This window comes from Onychomys torridus, chromosome 6 (genome assembly GCF_903995425.1).
Source record: "Onychomys torridus chromosome 6, mOncTor1.1, whole genome shotgun sequence".
Classification (NCBI taxonomy): domain Eukaryota; kingdom Metazoa; phylum Chordata; class Mammalia; order Rodentia; family Cricetidae; genus Onychomys; species Onychomys torridus.
In genome coordinates, this window is record NC_050448.1 from 56,270,222 (window position 1) to 56,287,051 (window position 16,830).

At 39.5% G+C, this 16,830-nt stretch overlaps 1 protein-coding gene across 1 annotated transcript in view; it reads right to left on the bottom strand.

Annotated features, from left to right (window-relative positions):
- Positions 1-16,830, bottom strand: part of Rapgef2 (Rap guanine nucleotide exchange factor 2) — a 262,162-nt gene that overhangs the window by 123,451 nt on the left and 121,881 nt on the right.

The following is a 16,830-nucleotide window of genomic DNA, read 5'->3' on the forward strand; positions in this document are numbered from 1 at the left end:
TTTCAGAGGTGGAGTCCTTGAACACTGACTGAAAATGCCCGAGAGTCTTTCCTCAAGCAAAGGTTTCACACAGGGCTGCCTGATCCATTTCACAAAGCCGACAGTCCAAACGTAGAATTACACCTTCACTGCTTGTTTCCTATACTGTAGTCCTCTGTGACTAATACATTTGCATGAAGACAATGAGCCACTAATGTTCCCTCTGTTTCTTTAACAAAAACAGGAAAATACTGCATTAGGAACTGTAATACAGGTTAGCTGAGGTCCTGGACCATCGGAGGATTTTATTTCTGATACTGTCATAATGACCCTAATACATGATACACAGCAGTTGGTCAAACAAAGCATAAACACCTAAATGATTCCACTTGCACTCCACAACTAATGTGTGAAGTTACTACAGTCCTTAACATGAGGAAATGGTCATACATTCGCTTGGTAACTACAAATATAACTCATTTAATTTTTAGTAAAACTGGGGACTTTATACCCAGACAGGTAAAAAGAGTAAGGAAACCCACATTTCGCAGAGATGAACGTAAAGCTCTGCACTCAGAGAAGGAAAGGGTAAGGGAGGTGGACAGGGGTCGTCTATAAAACTGATCTAGCCAAAAGGTTCTGTACGTGTCAAGCGTGATTCCCGAGAGCTAGTGTAATTACAAGCTATATCATCAGATGTACAGTATCCACAGCCAGGAAGACAGGGTGTTCTGCTGTAATCAGAGCTGAAGGGCTGTGGGAATGACAGCACCCATCCTAGCTCTCCTATCCTAGGAAAGACAGTGTGTAAATGTTGTAGTCTTTTTTTTCCCCCTCGAGACAAGAGTTTCTCTGTGTAGTTTTGGTGCCTGTCCTGGATCTTGTTCTGCAGACCAGGCTAGCCTCGAACTCACAAGAGATCCGTCTGACTCTGCCTCCCAAGTGCTGAGATTAAAGGCATGAGCCACCACCGACCAGCATGCAGAAAACACCATAGATGTTTAAGACAACAGTAAGGAGCTGAGCAGGTTTAAGGAAGAGAATGCATTTAGAGAAGGCTCTTTTAAGAGACCCTCATAGCAGCTGTATTCAAATGGGGTTACCACCTAGAGCTAGCTTCTGGGTTAGGGATGGAGGCATGTGTCTACTTCCCTCAGCTCTAGGGCCTCATCTGGTGCAGACCTGTTAAGGACCCTCATCTCTGTGCCTTGGCTGTCTGTGTTTAGGTTTGTTTCCCCCATGTCCCCAATCCCTCTAGCCCCACGCCCAGCAGGAGATGGCCAACACTAAAGAAACTCAATGGTATCTTTGGAGGTTCTTTGTCTCATAATATTGTGTCAGGGAATTATTTTTAACCTTACAGCTCTTTTGTATATATATTATAGTTCCTGGTTTTATGCTTTTAGGGGGTTCCTGTGTGTGTGAATGAAGGTGTCTCAGCATCTATATGTGTTTCTCCTGCTTTTGCTTTGGCTCTTTTCCTCCTGTTTGTTTTTTTGTTTTTGTTTTGTTTTTTGTTTTTTGTCCTATCCTGACTTGTTTTTTGTCTTATTTTATTTTATTATTATTCCTTGGATACATGTTTTTGTTTTCTAATGAGAGACAGAAAGGTTTTGGTTCCAGATGGGAGAGAATGTGGGGAGGAACTGGGAGGAGTTGGAGGAGAGGAAACCATGATCAGAATATATTGTATAAAAACAATCTACTTTCAATAAAAGAAAAATATAACAGAAATACTAAAAAAAAAAAAACCCTCACATTGAAATTTTAAATTAATTTTTATTTAAAGAAATAGAAAAAAGAAGAGGAAATCCATTTGTATTACTTTTAAAAGAAATCTAGAATTTAAGCTAAGATTATGTGCAGGCAAGTTGCAGCTAAATATTAGGAAGTGTTTCTTTAAAAAAAATTTTAAGATGATGTTTCATTCTGTCAGCCAGGCTGCTATTAAAATCATGGGCTCAAGTCAAATGATCCGTCTACCTCAGCCTCCCTAGTACCAAGGATTACAGTACAGGATAAACTACCATGTCCAGCTTATACGAGAGATTATTATTTAGCTCTTTCCTATAAAAAACAGTAACTGTTAGGATTTTCCAAGTTCTCACTCTGTAGCACACAGGAAGATACAAGTCTGAGACACATTACCTAAAGGACCATCTCTCATATACAAGAACTCATTATAACTAGAAATCTTAGAGCAGTGGTTCTCAATCTTCCTAATGCTCTGATTTTCTAATACAGCACCTCATGTTGTGATAACCATCAACCATAAAATTATTCTATTACTACTTCATAACTGAATTTTGCTATTGTTGTGAATTGTAATGTAAATACCTGATATGCAGGATATCGGCTATTTGACATCCAAGGGATCAAGAACCAAAGGTTGAGAATCACTGTCTTAAAGTATAAATGATGGTAGTTATGGAGAAAGGCAATGTATGAACTATATTACTTAAATGGTCCAGTTGGAAGTCTTCAAATCCTAGCCATGTTCTTAAGTAACACTTTGCAACCCTTACAGTCCATGAACTTGTTGTCATCCTGACTCAAATGCCTAATTAGCTGGAATAACAGGTCTGTACCACCTGGCCTGGTTGTAGAAGGGTTTTAGCTCCCTACATTATTTGTGCTCTTTCAATATTCTTAAATTACCTAAATAATTCTAATATTTTCTATGGAGAAGCAAACAATTTTATGAGAGATATTTTTCATCTCCACAAGCAATGACTAATTTTGAGCAACTATACACTATTTAAGAATTAAAGCATATACAAGGGCAGGGGCATAGTTCAGTTGGCAAAGTAGTTGCCTTATAAGCATGAAGACTTGAGTTGGATTGCCAGAATCCACATAAAGATGTCAGGCTTGGTGGCACATGCTTATAATTCCTATGCTGGGAAAGTGGAGGCAGGTGAATGCCTGGGGCTTTTTCCTTAGCAAGCCTAGTCTACTTGGCAAGCACCAGACCCATGAGAGCTTGACATTCCCTCAGAATTGATGGGTGAGTGGGTGGATAGATGGATGGATGGATGGATGGATGGATGGATGGATGGATGGATGGATGGATGGATGGGTGGGTAGGTGGATGGATGGATGGATGGATGGATGGATGGATGGATGGATGGATGGATGGATGGGTGGGTGGGTGGGTGGGTGGGTGGGTAGGTGGATGGATGGATGGATGGATGGATGGATGGATGGATGGATGGATGGGTGGGTGGGTAGGTGGATGGAGATGGTGCCCAAAGAGTGGCAACCATATTATCTTGACTTACACACACACACACACCACAACACAACACATATGCACTCACCCACAAGCACACTCACCCACAAAGAATATACCTATGAGAGGACTTTCATCAAGACTTTTTACTTTCCCTATTATAGTGTTGGTTCCTATATTTTAAGATATGCCACTTAAGTCATCTCTTTGTTATAAAGTGCTACTACTTACTAGTAAGAGCTCATTCCTGTCTTGGAATGAATTAGAAAGGCTAAAGGTGAAGGGAGAAAGTAATTTATGGATAGTCTTCAGAGGTGGGGAAAATTTGTAACAAAAAAGAACAGTGAGTGAGCCAAAGCCTATCGCTGCACAAAAATAACTGTTTCTGCAGGTTGGACAATTGAATGATGGTGTCTATTTCTTTAAAAGATACTTAAGTAGTAGGCATCTAAACAAGTTGAATTAATTGACATTTATCTCAAATCAAATCCTAATTTTAAATGGTATTAAGAAACAGTGAATATAAAATTCATTTTTTAAACTAAATAGTCCCATGGACTGGTTAAGAAAAGATTCGTGTCTGACTCTACAACTAAGCCTTTACTACATGCAGGAAACCATAGAGAACGGACATGTCACTTCGCCTCACTGCCCTCTGTGAGCTTAGCTCCTAGAGAGGGCGATTTGCCAAGTGTGTTGAACTGAGGGCTTGGCTGACAAACATCTAACAGACTGTACATCATAAACGTTCAGGAAGGGTCATTGTATTCCTTCCACAATCATTCTAAATGTCTCATGCACTGAAGGTGGGCCAACTCAGCATTTAATGTCTTATAGATGGCCGGAAACAATATCCTCACACTGATCTCCTCAGAACCGTTAGTGCAGGTAGACCGATACCACCACTCTTAAAAGTATCAACGAATGTCAGGTCTGCAGGTCTGATCCAAGAGTATCCACACAGAACCCATGTTGTTTAAAAAAGGGGGGGGGGTGCATAAACTATGGGACACAAGACATCGTTCTCAAGGGGTCTACTGACTTAAAATTCTTATTTCTTTTTGTATTATTATTCAAACTCAAGGATTTCATGAATACTAGCAAACAAATAACCTATGAGTTACCCACTCCAGTCTGGAAAATGACTATTAACAGACAATTCTTTTTGTCCCTAAACAACCTAATATTTATAACTAAGAATCCAAGCACTTTTCATAATGGTTCAATGGCTCTCATTCTAAAAGATGATGACGGCAATTTTAAATGGAAGCACTAATCAATGGACTTCAAGGTGTCCCAGCCCTTCTGTCTTAATGCTTAAAAGAGAAATGATCGAAAAATAATTTAAAATAGAGGGTATCTCTAAATAGAAAATCTTTTACATGCTATAGAATTTTTAAATGCTTTTCTGAAAAATGACCACATGTTTAAGACAATGTTCAATCTTCTCTCACATACATAATAAAGCCATACACTTAAGTCTCTCCCTCCCTAACTATTCAAACAGAGCATTTTAACTCCCATGTAATTACACAGTCAGCTATACTTTGAAATGAAACTATCCTCTACTACAATGTTGGTATTTAGAATCAAAGGATGATAGTAGAATATTTAATTATATGTATCAGTCAGAATTAAGAAATGCTATGAGTAAGTAAGTGCACATGTGCATCGGACTCAAGGGAGCCATCATACTCTAACCTCTCCCATGGAGCATTACACAAAGTAACACACAAACAAATCTCAAACGATGCACTGGGAAGAATGTCACAATTTGGTGAGTCCACAACTGACCCCCAAAATGTGATGTGAACAGGACTAGAAACAAGAGGTCACAAGTGAACTTCAGAAATTATCTTGGCCAGTTCAGCAATGCCCTAGATCTTAAGAAGAGTCTGTTCCTCATAGGACAGGCTTACTGAAGAGCTGCTTTAGAGAAAACATAACCAAATCTACTTTCCTGTCCGGTTGTGTTTAATAGGAAATAAATGGTTCCTTCTAGGACATAAAGCAAAAGAAAAGCACACTGAATCAAAAATTTTAAGTATTTGCCCATCAATTCAATGGTAATAATAAAACAAAGCCAAACACTAACAAGATACCAATACTAAGATCAAACTCCTGGGGAAAAAAAAAATGTATTATTTACCAAGAAGCCAAAGCATGTGGAAGAACAGAGTTCACTTAAAACAGAAATTTTCCCAAAGGAGGAAGGGTACACAAACCCTCCCTAGGGGCATCCCTTTGTACAGGGAGACACCAGATCCTGAGGAAAGGCATGGAGAGTGCCACCAGCCCCTTTCAAGAGTGGCTCTGTCCTCTCAGGGTTTATTTTGCTTTCCAAGCTGATTGTGAATCAGTGTGGATTGTAGGGCACAGTACAATCAGTTAGACATACTTTGTGATGACAAAGGAAATTAGCCACCATGTCTTAACTCAGACAGGACAAGAGGTAGCAAAAGACTGACGGCAGCATCTTCATACAAAGGAACAAGAGGGACCCGTGGAAAAAGGTTGATGACACATTCAAAACAGAGGACAAGAAAGACCGAAAAAAGTATCAGTTAAAACCACAGTTCTGGGTTGGCTTGCTTATCATTCATTCGTTTGTTTGTGTGTTTAAGTAGAAACAGCCTGTAATAAACTAGATTATCCTGAACTGTTCAAGAACATTGTTTAAACTGTTTATAGTAATGGGTGGTGTATGTAAGGACGGATTAAAACTAGTTTCACTATGTTTTTTGAGACAGGGTCTTGCCGTGTATCCCTTGCTGGCTTGGAACTCACTCTGTAGACTTGGCTGTCCTCACAGTCACAGCACTCCCTTACCACTACCTCTGGGTACTAGAATTACAGTAGTATACAACTACACCTGGTGGCACACCCCACCTTTAAAGCTTACTCAACTGTTGTGGAACAATCTTTGTATACTGTAAACATGTATTGCTCTCATTGTTAAAAAGCTGATTGGCCAATGGCTAGGTAGGATTTTCGGGACAGAGAGAATGCTGGGAAGAAAGGCAGAGTCTGAGGAGTCTCTCAGTATCAGGAGCAGACACAGAGGGAAGCAAGATGAACATGCCATGTTGGAAGAAGATACAGCCATGTGGTAGGAGATAGAAATATGGGTTAATTTAAAATTTAAGAGTTTGCTAATAACAAGCCTGAGCTATCAACCGAGTATTTATAATTAATATTAAGTCTCTATGTCAATTATTTGGAAATTGGCAGGTAGGAAAGAAAAATCTGACTACACTCAACAGATATCACACAGGTCATAATCATCGCCTTAAATGGATAGCTTGAGTCTAGGGCTTTTCAGGGAGAAAGGGAGCTCAAAAATAAGATTCCTAAAGGAGAAAAGGCTCTAAATAGGAAATGCCAAATAAGGTAATTAAAATTTGTATGTAATAATTATAGAAAGACCTTTGGTTACACATAAAAAAAAGTGTGTAAAATATTGTTCTAGTTTACTTTCTGTTACTGTGATAAAATACTAACCCAAAAAGCAACTTGGGGAGGAAAGGGTTTATTTGAGACTTCAGTCATTATTCAAGAAAATACCTTACAGATATGCCCACAGGCCAATCAGATGGAAGCAATTTCTCAATTGAGGTTCCCTCTTCTTAGGTGATTCTAGTTTGTGTCAAGTTTTGCCAAAGACCTAACCAGTATGAACACATTACTCAACATTACAGCATTGCATATTTAGCTTGGGATCTTCTTATTTCTTCCTCCTACACTGTGTAAGGAAATTAAGGGAAAAAGAAATAAAGTGGAGGAGTCATTCAAAAACAAACAGGAAGGGTCCAATGCATGGGCTCCAAGAACAGCCTAGTATAATGTTCTGATACCATCTTCATGACGTAAACAACCTATATGGGGCTCCATGGTTTCATTTTCATTGGGCTTTACAACTATATATACATATATATATATATATATAGGCAGTACCTCCTAAGATGATAAAGGGAGAGACACAGATTGCACATGTGTCCAGACAGGTGCATGGCTGTACACTATGCTGAGTCATGCTCCAATAGGTGTAGATTTGGGACTTGCCAGCCCCCACAGAAATATACACTAGTTTTTCTCTTTAATTTTTAAGATTTACTTTATGAGTGTTTTGCTTACATGTATGTCTGTGTACCATATGCAAGCTTGGTGCCTGCAGGAATCAGAAGAGGGCATTCGATGCCCTGGAACTGGAGTTATGGGCAGTTGTGAGCTGTTATGTCAGTGCTGGGAATCAAACCTGTATCCTCTACAAGAACAAACATTTTTACCCCGAGTCATCTTTCCAGCTCATGAGTCAATTTCTTTAAGTCAACTAGATATCCTCCTTTCTTTCCCTTTCCTTTTCTCCCTGTGTCTGTCTGCCTGCCTCTCTCTCTCTCTCTCTCTCTCTCTCTCTCTCTCTCTCTCTCACACACACACACACACACACACACACACACACACACACAGACAGACTTGCTTCTTCTGGTACACCATGCAAATAAAAAGGAATGAACCAATGAGCAAAAAGTCTAAAAGAGTGGTTCTCAAAGCATGGTCTGAAGATTCCAGAGAGCACCTCACACTGTTCTACAGAGTGCGATGTCAAACCATTTTCACCACAACTCACATGTCATTTGCCTTTTTATATTACACTGATATTAAAGCTATGTGTCAAAGCAAACTGGGTAAAGCAGTGGCATCTCCAGTGACCATCAGTACTTGCGGCGAGCTCCTCGACCAGCGAGGAAGAACGACCACCATTCGAGGATTCTTCTCAGATCACACTTTATTGGAGCACCTCTTGATTGAGGGAGAGCGGGAGGTGAGGGGCCCCAAGAACCAAAAGGCAGCTGCTTATATAGGGAACCAAGCGAACGGGTCAATCTGTGATTGGATCCTGCCAGAATGCAAGCACGGGGAGCCATGGGATAGGCTGAGGACATAAGGCCAAATTACCATATATGCGCATGCGCAAGCCTCGAGGCGTGCAGCCCAGCAAGCACAGCCAAATATGGAGTTGTTTACAGCAAAGCTGTCAGGAAGTTGGCGCCATCTTAGAATGGCAGCTCCCTACAAGTACTGTCCTATGATGATCACTGCTCTGTTGTCAACCATACTCACAGTAAAAACAAAAGACAAAAAAAAAAAAAAAAAAATGAAAACTAGATCATACAACGTGTCCCTGATGATGCAGTAACAGTCACTATCTTTTCCTTCGATATGAAACAATGGAAGGCACCCATATAGCCCTTTTGTCACACTCAAAGGCATCATAGTTTGTCTCAAGGTATGAACAGGCATACTTCTTTGAGTTCTGAGTGTGGCATAACTCCTTTCTTAATAGAACTCATTTGTATCCAAACAAAGCAAATAATGGAAATGCTAAGCTACTCAGACTTGGGTAATCTGGCAGAACTTCCTTTTCTTGGGTTTTGTTTGTTTGTTCTGGTTGGTGTTGTAGGGAGGGTTAATGGTTTGTTTGTTTTTTTTTATTGGAAGAAGGTAAAGTTTGAAACCATCAGAACCTTGTCCATGCTACCCACACTCTACCACTGACCTCTCTGTGGTAGAATGAAGGATCTTTGGGGTACATGACCAAGAGTGCTCTAGCTAGATATTGGGGCAGATCAAGTCCCATCTCCTTATGGACCTGCCACACTGATTTTCATAGTGGCTATATAAAATATATATGGGGTTGCACTCCCACCAGCAATGGAGGGTGTTCCCCTTACTCCACATCCTTCCCAGAATGAGCTGTTGCTCATTTTATTGATTGTGGCCATTCTGACAGGTGTAAGATGAAATTTCAAAGAAATTTTGATTTGTATTTCCATGATGGTTAAGAATGGTAAACATTTCTTTAAATGTTTCTCAGCCACTTGAGTTTCCTCTTTTGAGAACTCTGTTTAGATCTGTGCCTATTTTTTAGTTGGGTTATTTTCTTGATATCTAGTTTTTTAAGTTCTTTATATATTTTGGATATTGGCCCTCTATCAGATGCGTAATTACTAAAAATCTTTTCCCATTCTGCAGGCTGCCACTTTGTCTGAATGATGGTGTCCCTTGCCTTACAGAAGCTTCTCAGTTACATTAGGGCTCATTTATTAATTACTTATCATATTGCTGGTGCTAATATGTTCTGTGCAGAAAGTCTTTTCCAGTGCCAATGAAGTCAGGGCTATTCCTACTTTCTTTTTTATCAGGTTCAGTGTATTTGGTTTTATATTGAGGTCTTTGCTCATTTGGAGTTGAGTTTGGTGCAGGGTGGTAAGTTGGATCCATTTGGATTCTTCTACATGCACCTGATCCAGTTGGACTAGCATCATTTGTTCACAATGCTATCCTTTCTACAGTGAGTGTTTCTGGCTTCTTTATCAAAATTTAGGTGTCCATGGATGTGTGGATTTATGTCTGGATCTTCAAATCAATTCAATTGACCAACATATCAGTTTTTGTGCCAATACCACATATTTTTATTACTATAGCTCTGTAATACACCTTGAAATCCGGGGTAGTGATACCTCTCATAGTTTATTGTTTAGATTTTTTTTTTTTAAGCTATCCTGGGTTCTTTGTTTTTCCACATGAAAGTTGTCTTTTCAAGATCTGTGATGAACTGTGTTGAAATTTTGATGGGATAGTATTGAATCTGTAGATTGCTTTTGTTAAGTAGGCCATTTTTACTGTTAATCCTACCAATCCATGAGCATGGAAGATCTTCTTCTGATATCTTCTTCAATTTCTTTCTTCAATGTCTTAAAGTTTTTAATCATACAAGTCTTCCACTTGCTTAAGAGTTACCCCAAGATATTTTATACTATTTAAGGCTACTGTCAAGGCTGTTATTTCCATGATTTCATTTTCAGTCGGTTTATTGTTTGCATATAGGAAGGCTACTGCTCTTTTTGAGTTCATTTTCTATCAAGCTACTTTGCTGAAAGTGTTTATCAGCTGTAGGAGTTCCCCAGTGGAATTTTTAGGGTTGGTGTCTATCTGTCTGTCTCTGTCTCTCTCTCTCTGTCTCTCTCTCTAACACACACACACACACACACACACACACACACACACACACACACACACATCATATCATCTTAAAATAAAGATACTTTGACTTCTTTCTGTCCAATTTATATTCCTTTGATCTCCTTCAGTAGTCTTATTACTCTAGCTAAGACTTCAAGTACTATATTGAATAGATATAGAGGGAATGGACAACCTTAGATTGTTGCTGATTTCAGTGGAATTGCTTTGTGTTTTTCTCCATTTAAATTGATACTGACTATGGGCTTGCTGTATACTACCTTTATTATGCTGAGATATGTCCCTTGTATCCCTAATCTTCCTAAGACTTTTATCATGAAGGGATGTTGGATTTCATCAATGGCCCTTCCTGTGTCTAATGACATGATCATGTGACTTTTGTTTCTCAGTTTGTTTATAGGGTGGATAACATTTATCAGTTTATGGATGTTGAACCATCCCTGCATCTCTGGGATGAAGCCTACTTGATGGTGGTGGATGATCTTTATGATGTGTTCTTGGATTTGGTTTGCAAGTATTTTATTGAGTATTTTTGTGTCTATGTTCATAAGGGAAATGAGCCTGTAGTTTTCTTTATTTCTTGGGTCTTTATGTGGTTTGGGTATTAGGGTAACTGTGGTCTCATAAAATGAATTGAGAAATAAACCTTCTCTTTCTATTTTGTGGAATAATTTGAGGGGTACTGGTATTAACTCTTTTTTGAAAGTCTGGTAAAATTCTGCGTAAGAATCATCTGGCCTTGGGCTCTTTTTTAGTTGGGATATTTTTAATAGATGCTTCTATTTCACTAAGGTTATATAGGTCTGTTTAAATTGCTTATCTGATCTTGATTTAACTTTTGCAACTGGTATGCTTTGAGAAAATAATCTATTTCTTTTAGATTTTCCAAATTGGTGGAGTACAGGTGTTGTTTGAATTTTAGATTGTCTTATAATGAAAATCCCAAAGCCAGATATCAAGGTGAAAGCTGAAAGATCAGAACAGCCAGCCACTAGTTCTTACCTCTATGGAATCCTCAGCCTAAAGAGAGTGAGTTCCTGTTTCCTCATGCCTTATATACCTTTCTCTGCCTAGCCATATCATTTCCTGGGATTAAGGGCATGTGTATTTCCCAGTCCTGGAATTAAAGGTGGGTGCCACCACTGCCTGGCTCTATTTCCAGTGTGGCCTTGAACTCACAAAGATCCTGGATCTCTGCCTCCTGTGTGATGGGATTAAGGGTGAGTGCCACCACTGCCTGACCTCTATGTCTAATCTGGCTCTGTCCTCTGATCCTCAGGCAAGTTTATTAGGTAACACAATATATCACCACATACAAGTTTTTAAAGTATATCTTTATGATTCTCTGGGTTTCCTCAGTATCTGTTATGTTCCATTTTTCATTTTTAATTTTGTTAATTTGGATATAATCTCTGTCTTTTACCTAATTTAGATAAGGGTTTGTCAATCTTATTTTTTCATAGAACTCTTTGTATTGTTTTCTGTTCTTTGTTTCTATTTATTGATTTCAGCCCTGATTTTATTTCTTGCTGTCTACTCCTTTTGGATGATTTCTCCTTTTTGTTCTAGAGCTTTCAGGTGTGCTATTAAGTTACTGTGTAAGATCCCTACAATATCTTTTGTAGGCATTTCGTGCCATGAACTTGCCTTTTAGAACTGTCTTCACTGTGTTCCATGAGTTTGGGTGTGTTGTATATCCATTTTAATTCAATTCTAGGAACTCTTTCATTTCTTTCCTGTCTTGACCTATATTTCATTCAGCAATGAGCTGTTCAGTTCCCATGAGTGTGTAAGCCTTCTGTGGTTTCTGTTGTTGATGTTGATATCCAGCTTCAATCTGTAGCAGTCATACAGGATGCAAGGCGTTATTTCAATTTTCTTATATCTGTTGAGACTTGCTTTGTGTCTGAGAATGTGGTCAATTTTGGAAAAAACTCCATGAACTGGTAAGAAGGCATATTCTTTTGTGTTTGGGTGAAATGTTCTGTAAATATGTTAGGTCCATTTGGTTTATAATGTGTTAGCTCCAGCATTCCTCTGTTTAGTTCTTGTCTGGATGATCCACTATCAATGTGTGAGGGTAAATATGTGATTTTAGCTATAGTAATGTTTCTTTTATAAACTTGGGTGCACTTGTGTAAGATCTACAATGTCCTCTTGGTGGATTTTTCCTCTGATGGGTATATAGTGTCCTTCCCAAACTCTTCTGATTAAGGGCACTGCCCTTAATCCCAGGAAATGACATGGCTGGGCAGAGAAAGGTATGTAAGGCGTGAAGAAACAGAAGAGTTTTGGTGTGAAGTCTATTTTGTCAGATATTAAAAGGGCCACACTGGCTTGCTTCTTAGGTCCATTTTGCTTGGAATGTCTTTCCATCCTTTTACTCTGAGGTGATGTACAGCCTTGATGTTAAGGTGTGTTTCTTGGATGCAACAGAAAGAAGGATCCTATTTCCACATTCATTCTGTTAGTCTGTCTCCTTTTACTGGGGAATTGAGACCACTGATATTGAGAGAGCAGTGTTTGTTGACTCCTGTTATTTTGCTGTGTGTGTGTGTGTGTGTGTGTGTGTGTGTGTGTGTGTGTGTGTGTGTGTTTCCCCTTTTTTTTATTTGCTGGTCTGGGATTGCTCTTTGGTTTTATCATGGACTGACTGTCTTTCTTTCTCCATCTACGGTATAGGAGTCTGGACTGGCATCTGTGGTCTCTTAAGAGTCTGTAGAACATCTGTCCAGGCCCTTCTGACTTTTAGAGTCTCCACTGAAAATTCAGGTATGGCAGCCGGGCGGTGGCGCACTCCTTTAATCCCAGCACTTGGGAGGCAGAGCCAGGTGGATCTCTTTGAGTTCAAGGCCAGCCTGGTCTACAGAGCAAGATCCAGGCGAGGCACCAAAACTACACAGAGAAAGCTTGTCTTGAAAAATAAAACAAAACTAACAGGTATGTCTTTATATGTTTCTTGGTCTTTTCTCCTTGCAGCTTTTAATAATTTTTTCTTTGTTCTGTACATTTAGTGTTTTGATTATTACGTAGAGATTTTCTTCTATGATTTTTTTGAAAACTTTTGTGCCTTTAACCTGGGTTTCTTCTCCTTTCTCTATTTCTATTATTCTTTTGTTTGGCCTTTTCAGCTATCCCAGATTTCCTGGATATTTGTGCCAAGATTTCTTTTTAGATGTATCCATTTCTTCTATCATGTCTCCAATGCCTGAGATTCTCTCTTCCAATTTTCAGGTTTTGAACTGTTTTGTTCATTACTTTCCACTGTTTGTGTTTTCATAGATTTCTTTAAGGCATTTATTCATTTATTCTTTAAGGACCTCTATCATAGTTATAAAGGCTATTTTAAGGTCTTTTTCCTGCGCTTCATGCAGCTTTGTTGGAATAATCAGGCCGGCTGTAGTAGTGTTGCCGGGCTCCAGTGTAGACATATTATCCTGGCTGTTATTGATTGTGTTGTTATGTTGGCATCTAGATTGTAATTCTAGGTGCTGACATCTGGTTTTGTCTTTGTTAGGTAGGTGTTTTGTTCCTTGGTTTCTGCTGCCCTCTCTGGTTCTTAGCAGAGTATGGTGGCTGTGTGTTATCTGGTAGGAAATTCTTCCAGGATCCCAACAGTTGTGGCCACTGTGGGTTCTGGGTAAAATGTTTCTGGATATTAGAAGCTGACACTTAGGAATGGGGATGGGTTGGTAGGGTGGGGCTGAGGGGTGCACAGGAGGGGAGAAAGCAGGTTGTTCCATCAGGATCTGCTTCGTCAGTCCCCTAGAAATGGGGGCAGAAAGTTCAGAGAGGCCACAGCAGAAAGTCTGCTACAGAGCTGAGGATGGAACTGGGGAACTGGATTTGGAGGAGCAGAGGGAGGGGTGAAAATCAGCAGTTGGCTTACCTGCTTCCCTGGTCACAGTGACCTATGGGTTGCCAGGGACTAATTATTTAATTTAAAAAAAAAAAGAAAAGAAAAGAAAAAAAACTTAACAATACTCTATCCTTTTGTAATCCCCTTTCTGTGTCAGGCCAGACTTTCTTCATGTACCTTACATTCTTTAAACAAAAGAATGTATTACAACAGATCCACACAGATGAAGATACGAGAATATCACACATTAGTAATGTATTACTGTTCTTATTTTTGTTTTATAAAGTACTTAGGTGTCTCTTTAAAGAACACTGATGCTAAAGGCTGACAACTTATTACCCTTTAGACATTTCTTTTTAGATTTATTTTATTTTATTTGTGTGGGTGTTTCACCTGTACGTGCATCGCATACATGCAGTGCCTGAGGAGGTCAAGAGGTCATCTGAGTCCCTAGAACTTGAACTATGGGTACCTGTTAGGGGACATGTGGGTGGAAATTGAACTGGGTCTTCTTAGCTGCTGAGCCATGTCTCCAGCCCCATTAATACTCTTTTCTAAACTGAGGAGTGAATATATGTTCTCATTTGTGTTTGTTTATTTTCTGAGATAGGAGTTCTCTGTAGACCATGCAGGTCTCGAACTCAGAAACCCACCTGCCTCTGCCTCCTGAGCACTGGGATTTAAGGCATGCACCACCACTGCAGGGCTGTATTTCTCCCCTCATTTTAAATTTCCAATGAGGTGGGTGATGACACGGAGAGCCCAGTGTTATCAAAAGCTCCTGGGAGGCCTGAGTAAGACTTAAGGGCCCAAGAGCCTGAAATGTAAACAGTTTAGGAAGGGCCACAGCCAGACAACAACCAGCCTCTCGGCCCCTTTAAAACCAGCCACAGTTACCATCTGCTGTTGATCTCTGAAACAGAGAGTACTGGACTCAGAAGAACCCTCTGGCTGACAATCTGCTGAAAAGTTAGCTGCTCTTCTGGTCTCATCAAAGTTGGTACATGCTAAGTGTCAGGTCAAAGGTCACTCCAGAGAAAAACAAACTGAAGCTGCCAGGTGCTCCTCAGTTTAGTAAAGCCAGTGTCAAGAACAGGAAGGTCAAGGCTACTCTGTTCATCCCACTCAGCTGGTGACATATTACTGCATAAAGTAACAAAGGGCAAACATCACCCTCCCTTTCTCTAAAACCTTCCCTTGGTATTTCCCCAAGTTCTGATCATTTCCAGAGCCCTTTAAAGGTCTGGTTTCAAACGACTTACACAAAGTACAAATATGTTTAGAATTAGTGAAAAGGAAATGCTACATTTTGAGGTCCAAATTTGTTTCTTGAATACTCAAATACGGTCGGGATTGTTCTGAAGTTCACTTGCTTACCACTGCTGCCCTCAGATGTTTTCTTGTTCACTCCCCAGTCTTCAGCATCTGCATTACCTCATCCAAATCTGCAATTCTTATTTCAGGGCCTCCTGATCTTTGCTTCTCATCTAGGCCACACCACACCCAAGCACCACCTGTCTTCCACCTGAGCCCATAGAGTCCACACAGAAGCTCAAACCACCTCCACTACATCTACAATAATCTCCACCAGCCCCATTCAAAATCCACTACAGACTTACTTAACATTACCAAGATGTCTTGTTTAAAAGTCATTAAGACGGCAAATGTAATGCTGCATGCTGCTTATTTTAAGCAAGAAAGATCACTGGAAAGGACTTCAAAACAGACGACTGTATTATGTAAAACATAACTCAATAAAGTTATTAAAAAGAATGTATCAGAGGCTTTCTCCTAATCAGTTAAAAACACAAACAGACATAACTGATAGGCACTAAATCGTTCAAGAATAAGGGGGAAATAATATATACACAGAGATACATATTTATATACATATTCATTACATTGGTATGAAGATCATTCAATGTTTCCAAGTGATGGTTATATAAATAATTAAACTATTTCATTTCACAAATGTCTTAAAACCTAGCATATACACATTCCATTAAATGTTAGCATGTCTCCCAGAGGGTAACAATATCATCTGGCTACCAGTATTGTTTCAACACTGGATTCCAAACTCAGAACATTTCTAATTACTCGCTATTATATACACTGAAAATAGAGTAAAACAAGACCAATTGAGCACTGGCAGAAGACAGTCAGTATGTCCAAAGAGGAGAATTTTCAAATCAGCTTGTAAAACCTCATGCTAGAAACGGGGCGGGGTGGAGAGGCACATGATGAAAACTGAAGCTGGCAGAGATGAAAGGAATCTTTGCTGTGGCAACAGGCAAAGCGGAATTTTAGCCAACTATATTTAAAATACATATGGGCAGAGATAGTGAACTACCCACAGTCACGGTAAGGGCAGGACAAAGTGGCAGTGATCTCTTTTGACAAACAAACTGCTTGAAATATTGCATGACTTGCTACACAACGCTGTTATTACTTTCAACTGGAAGATAGGTCCAATTATGACATCAATACAAGCTCTCTTTCAGAATGGCATGAAAGAACAGTAAATCCCAGTGGACACCGGAGTTCTCTAGCAGAGATGATGTAATATACAAAAATAGAAATCCTCCGGCAGAAGCTGAAACTTGGGTAAACAGCACACTGCATGCTATTCTCAACTGCCTTGCATGAATTTGCAATGCATGCTGTTAATAGCGTGAGAAATCATGTTATGCATTAAATTCCTTTGTGATTTACATGTCAA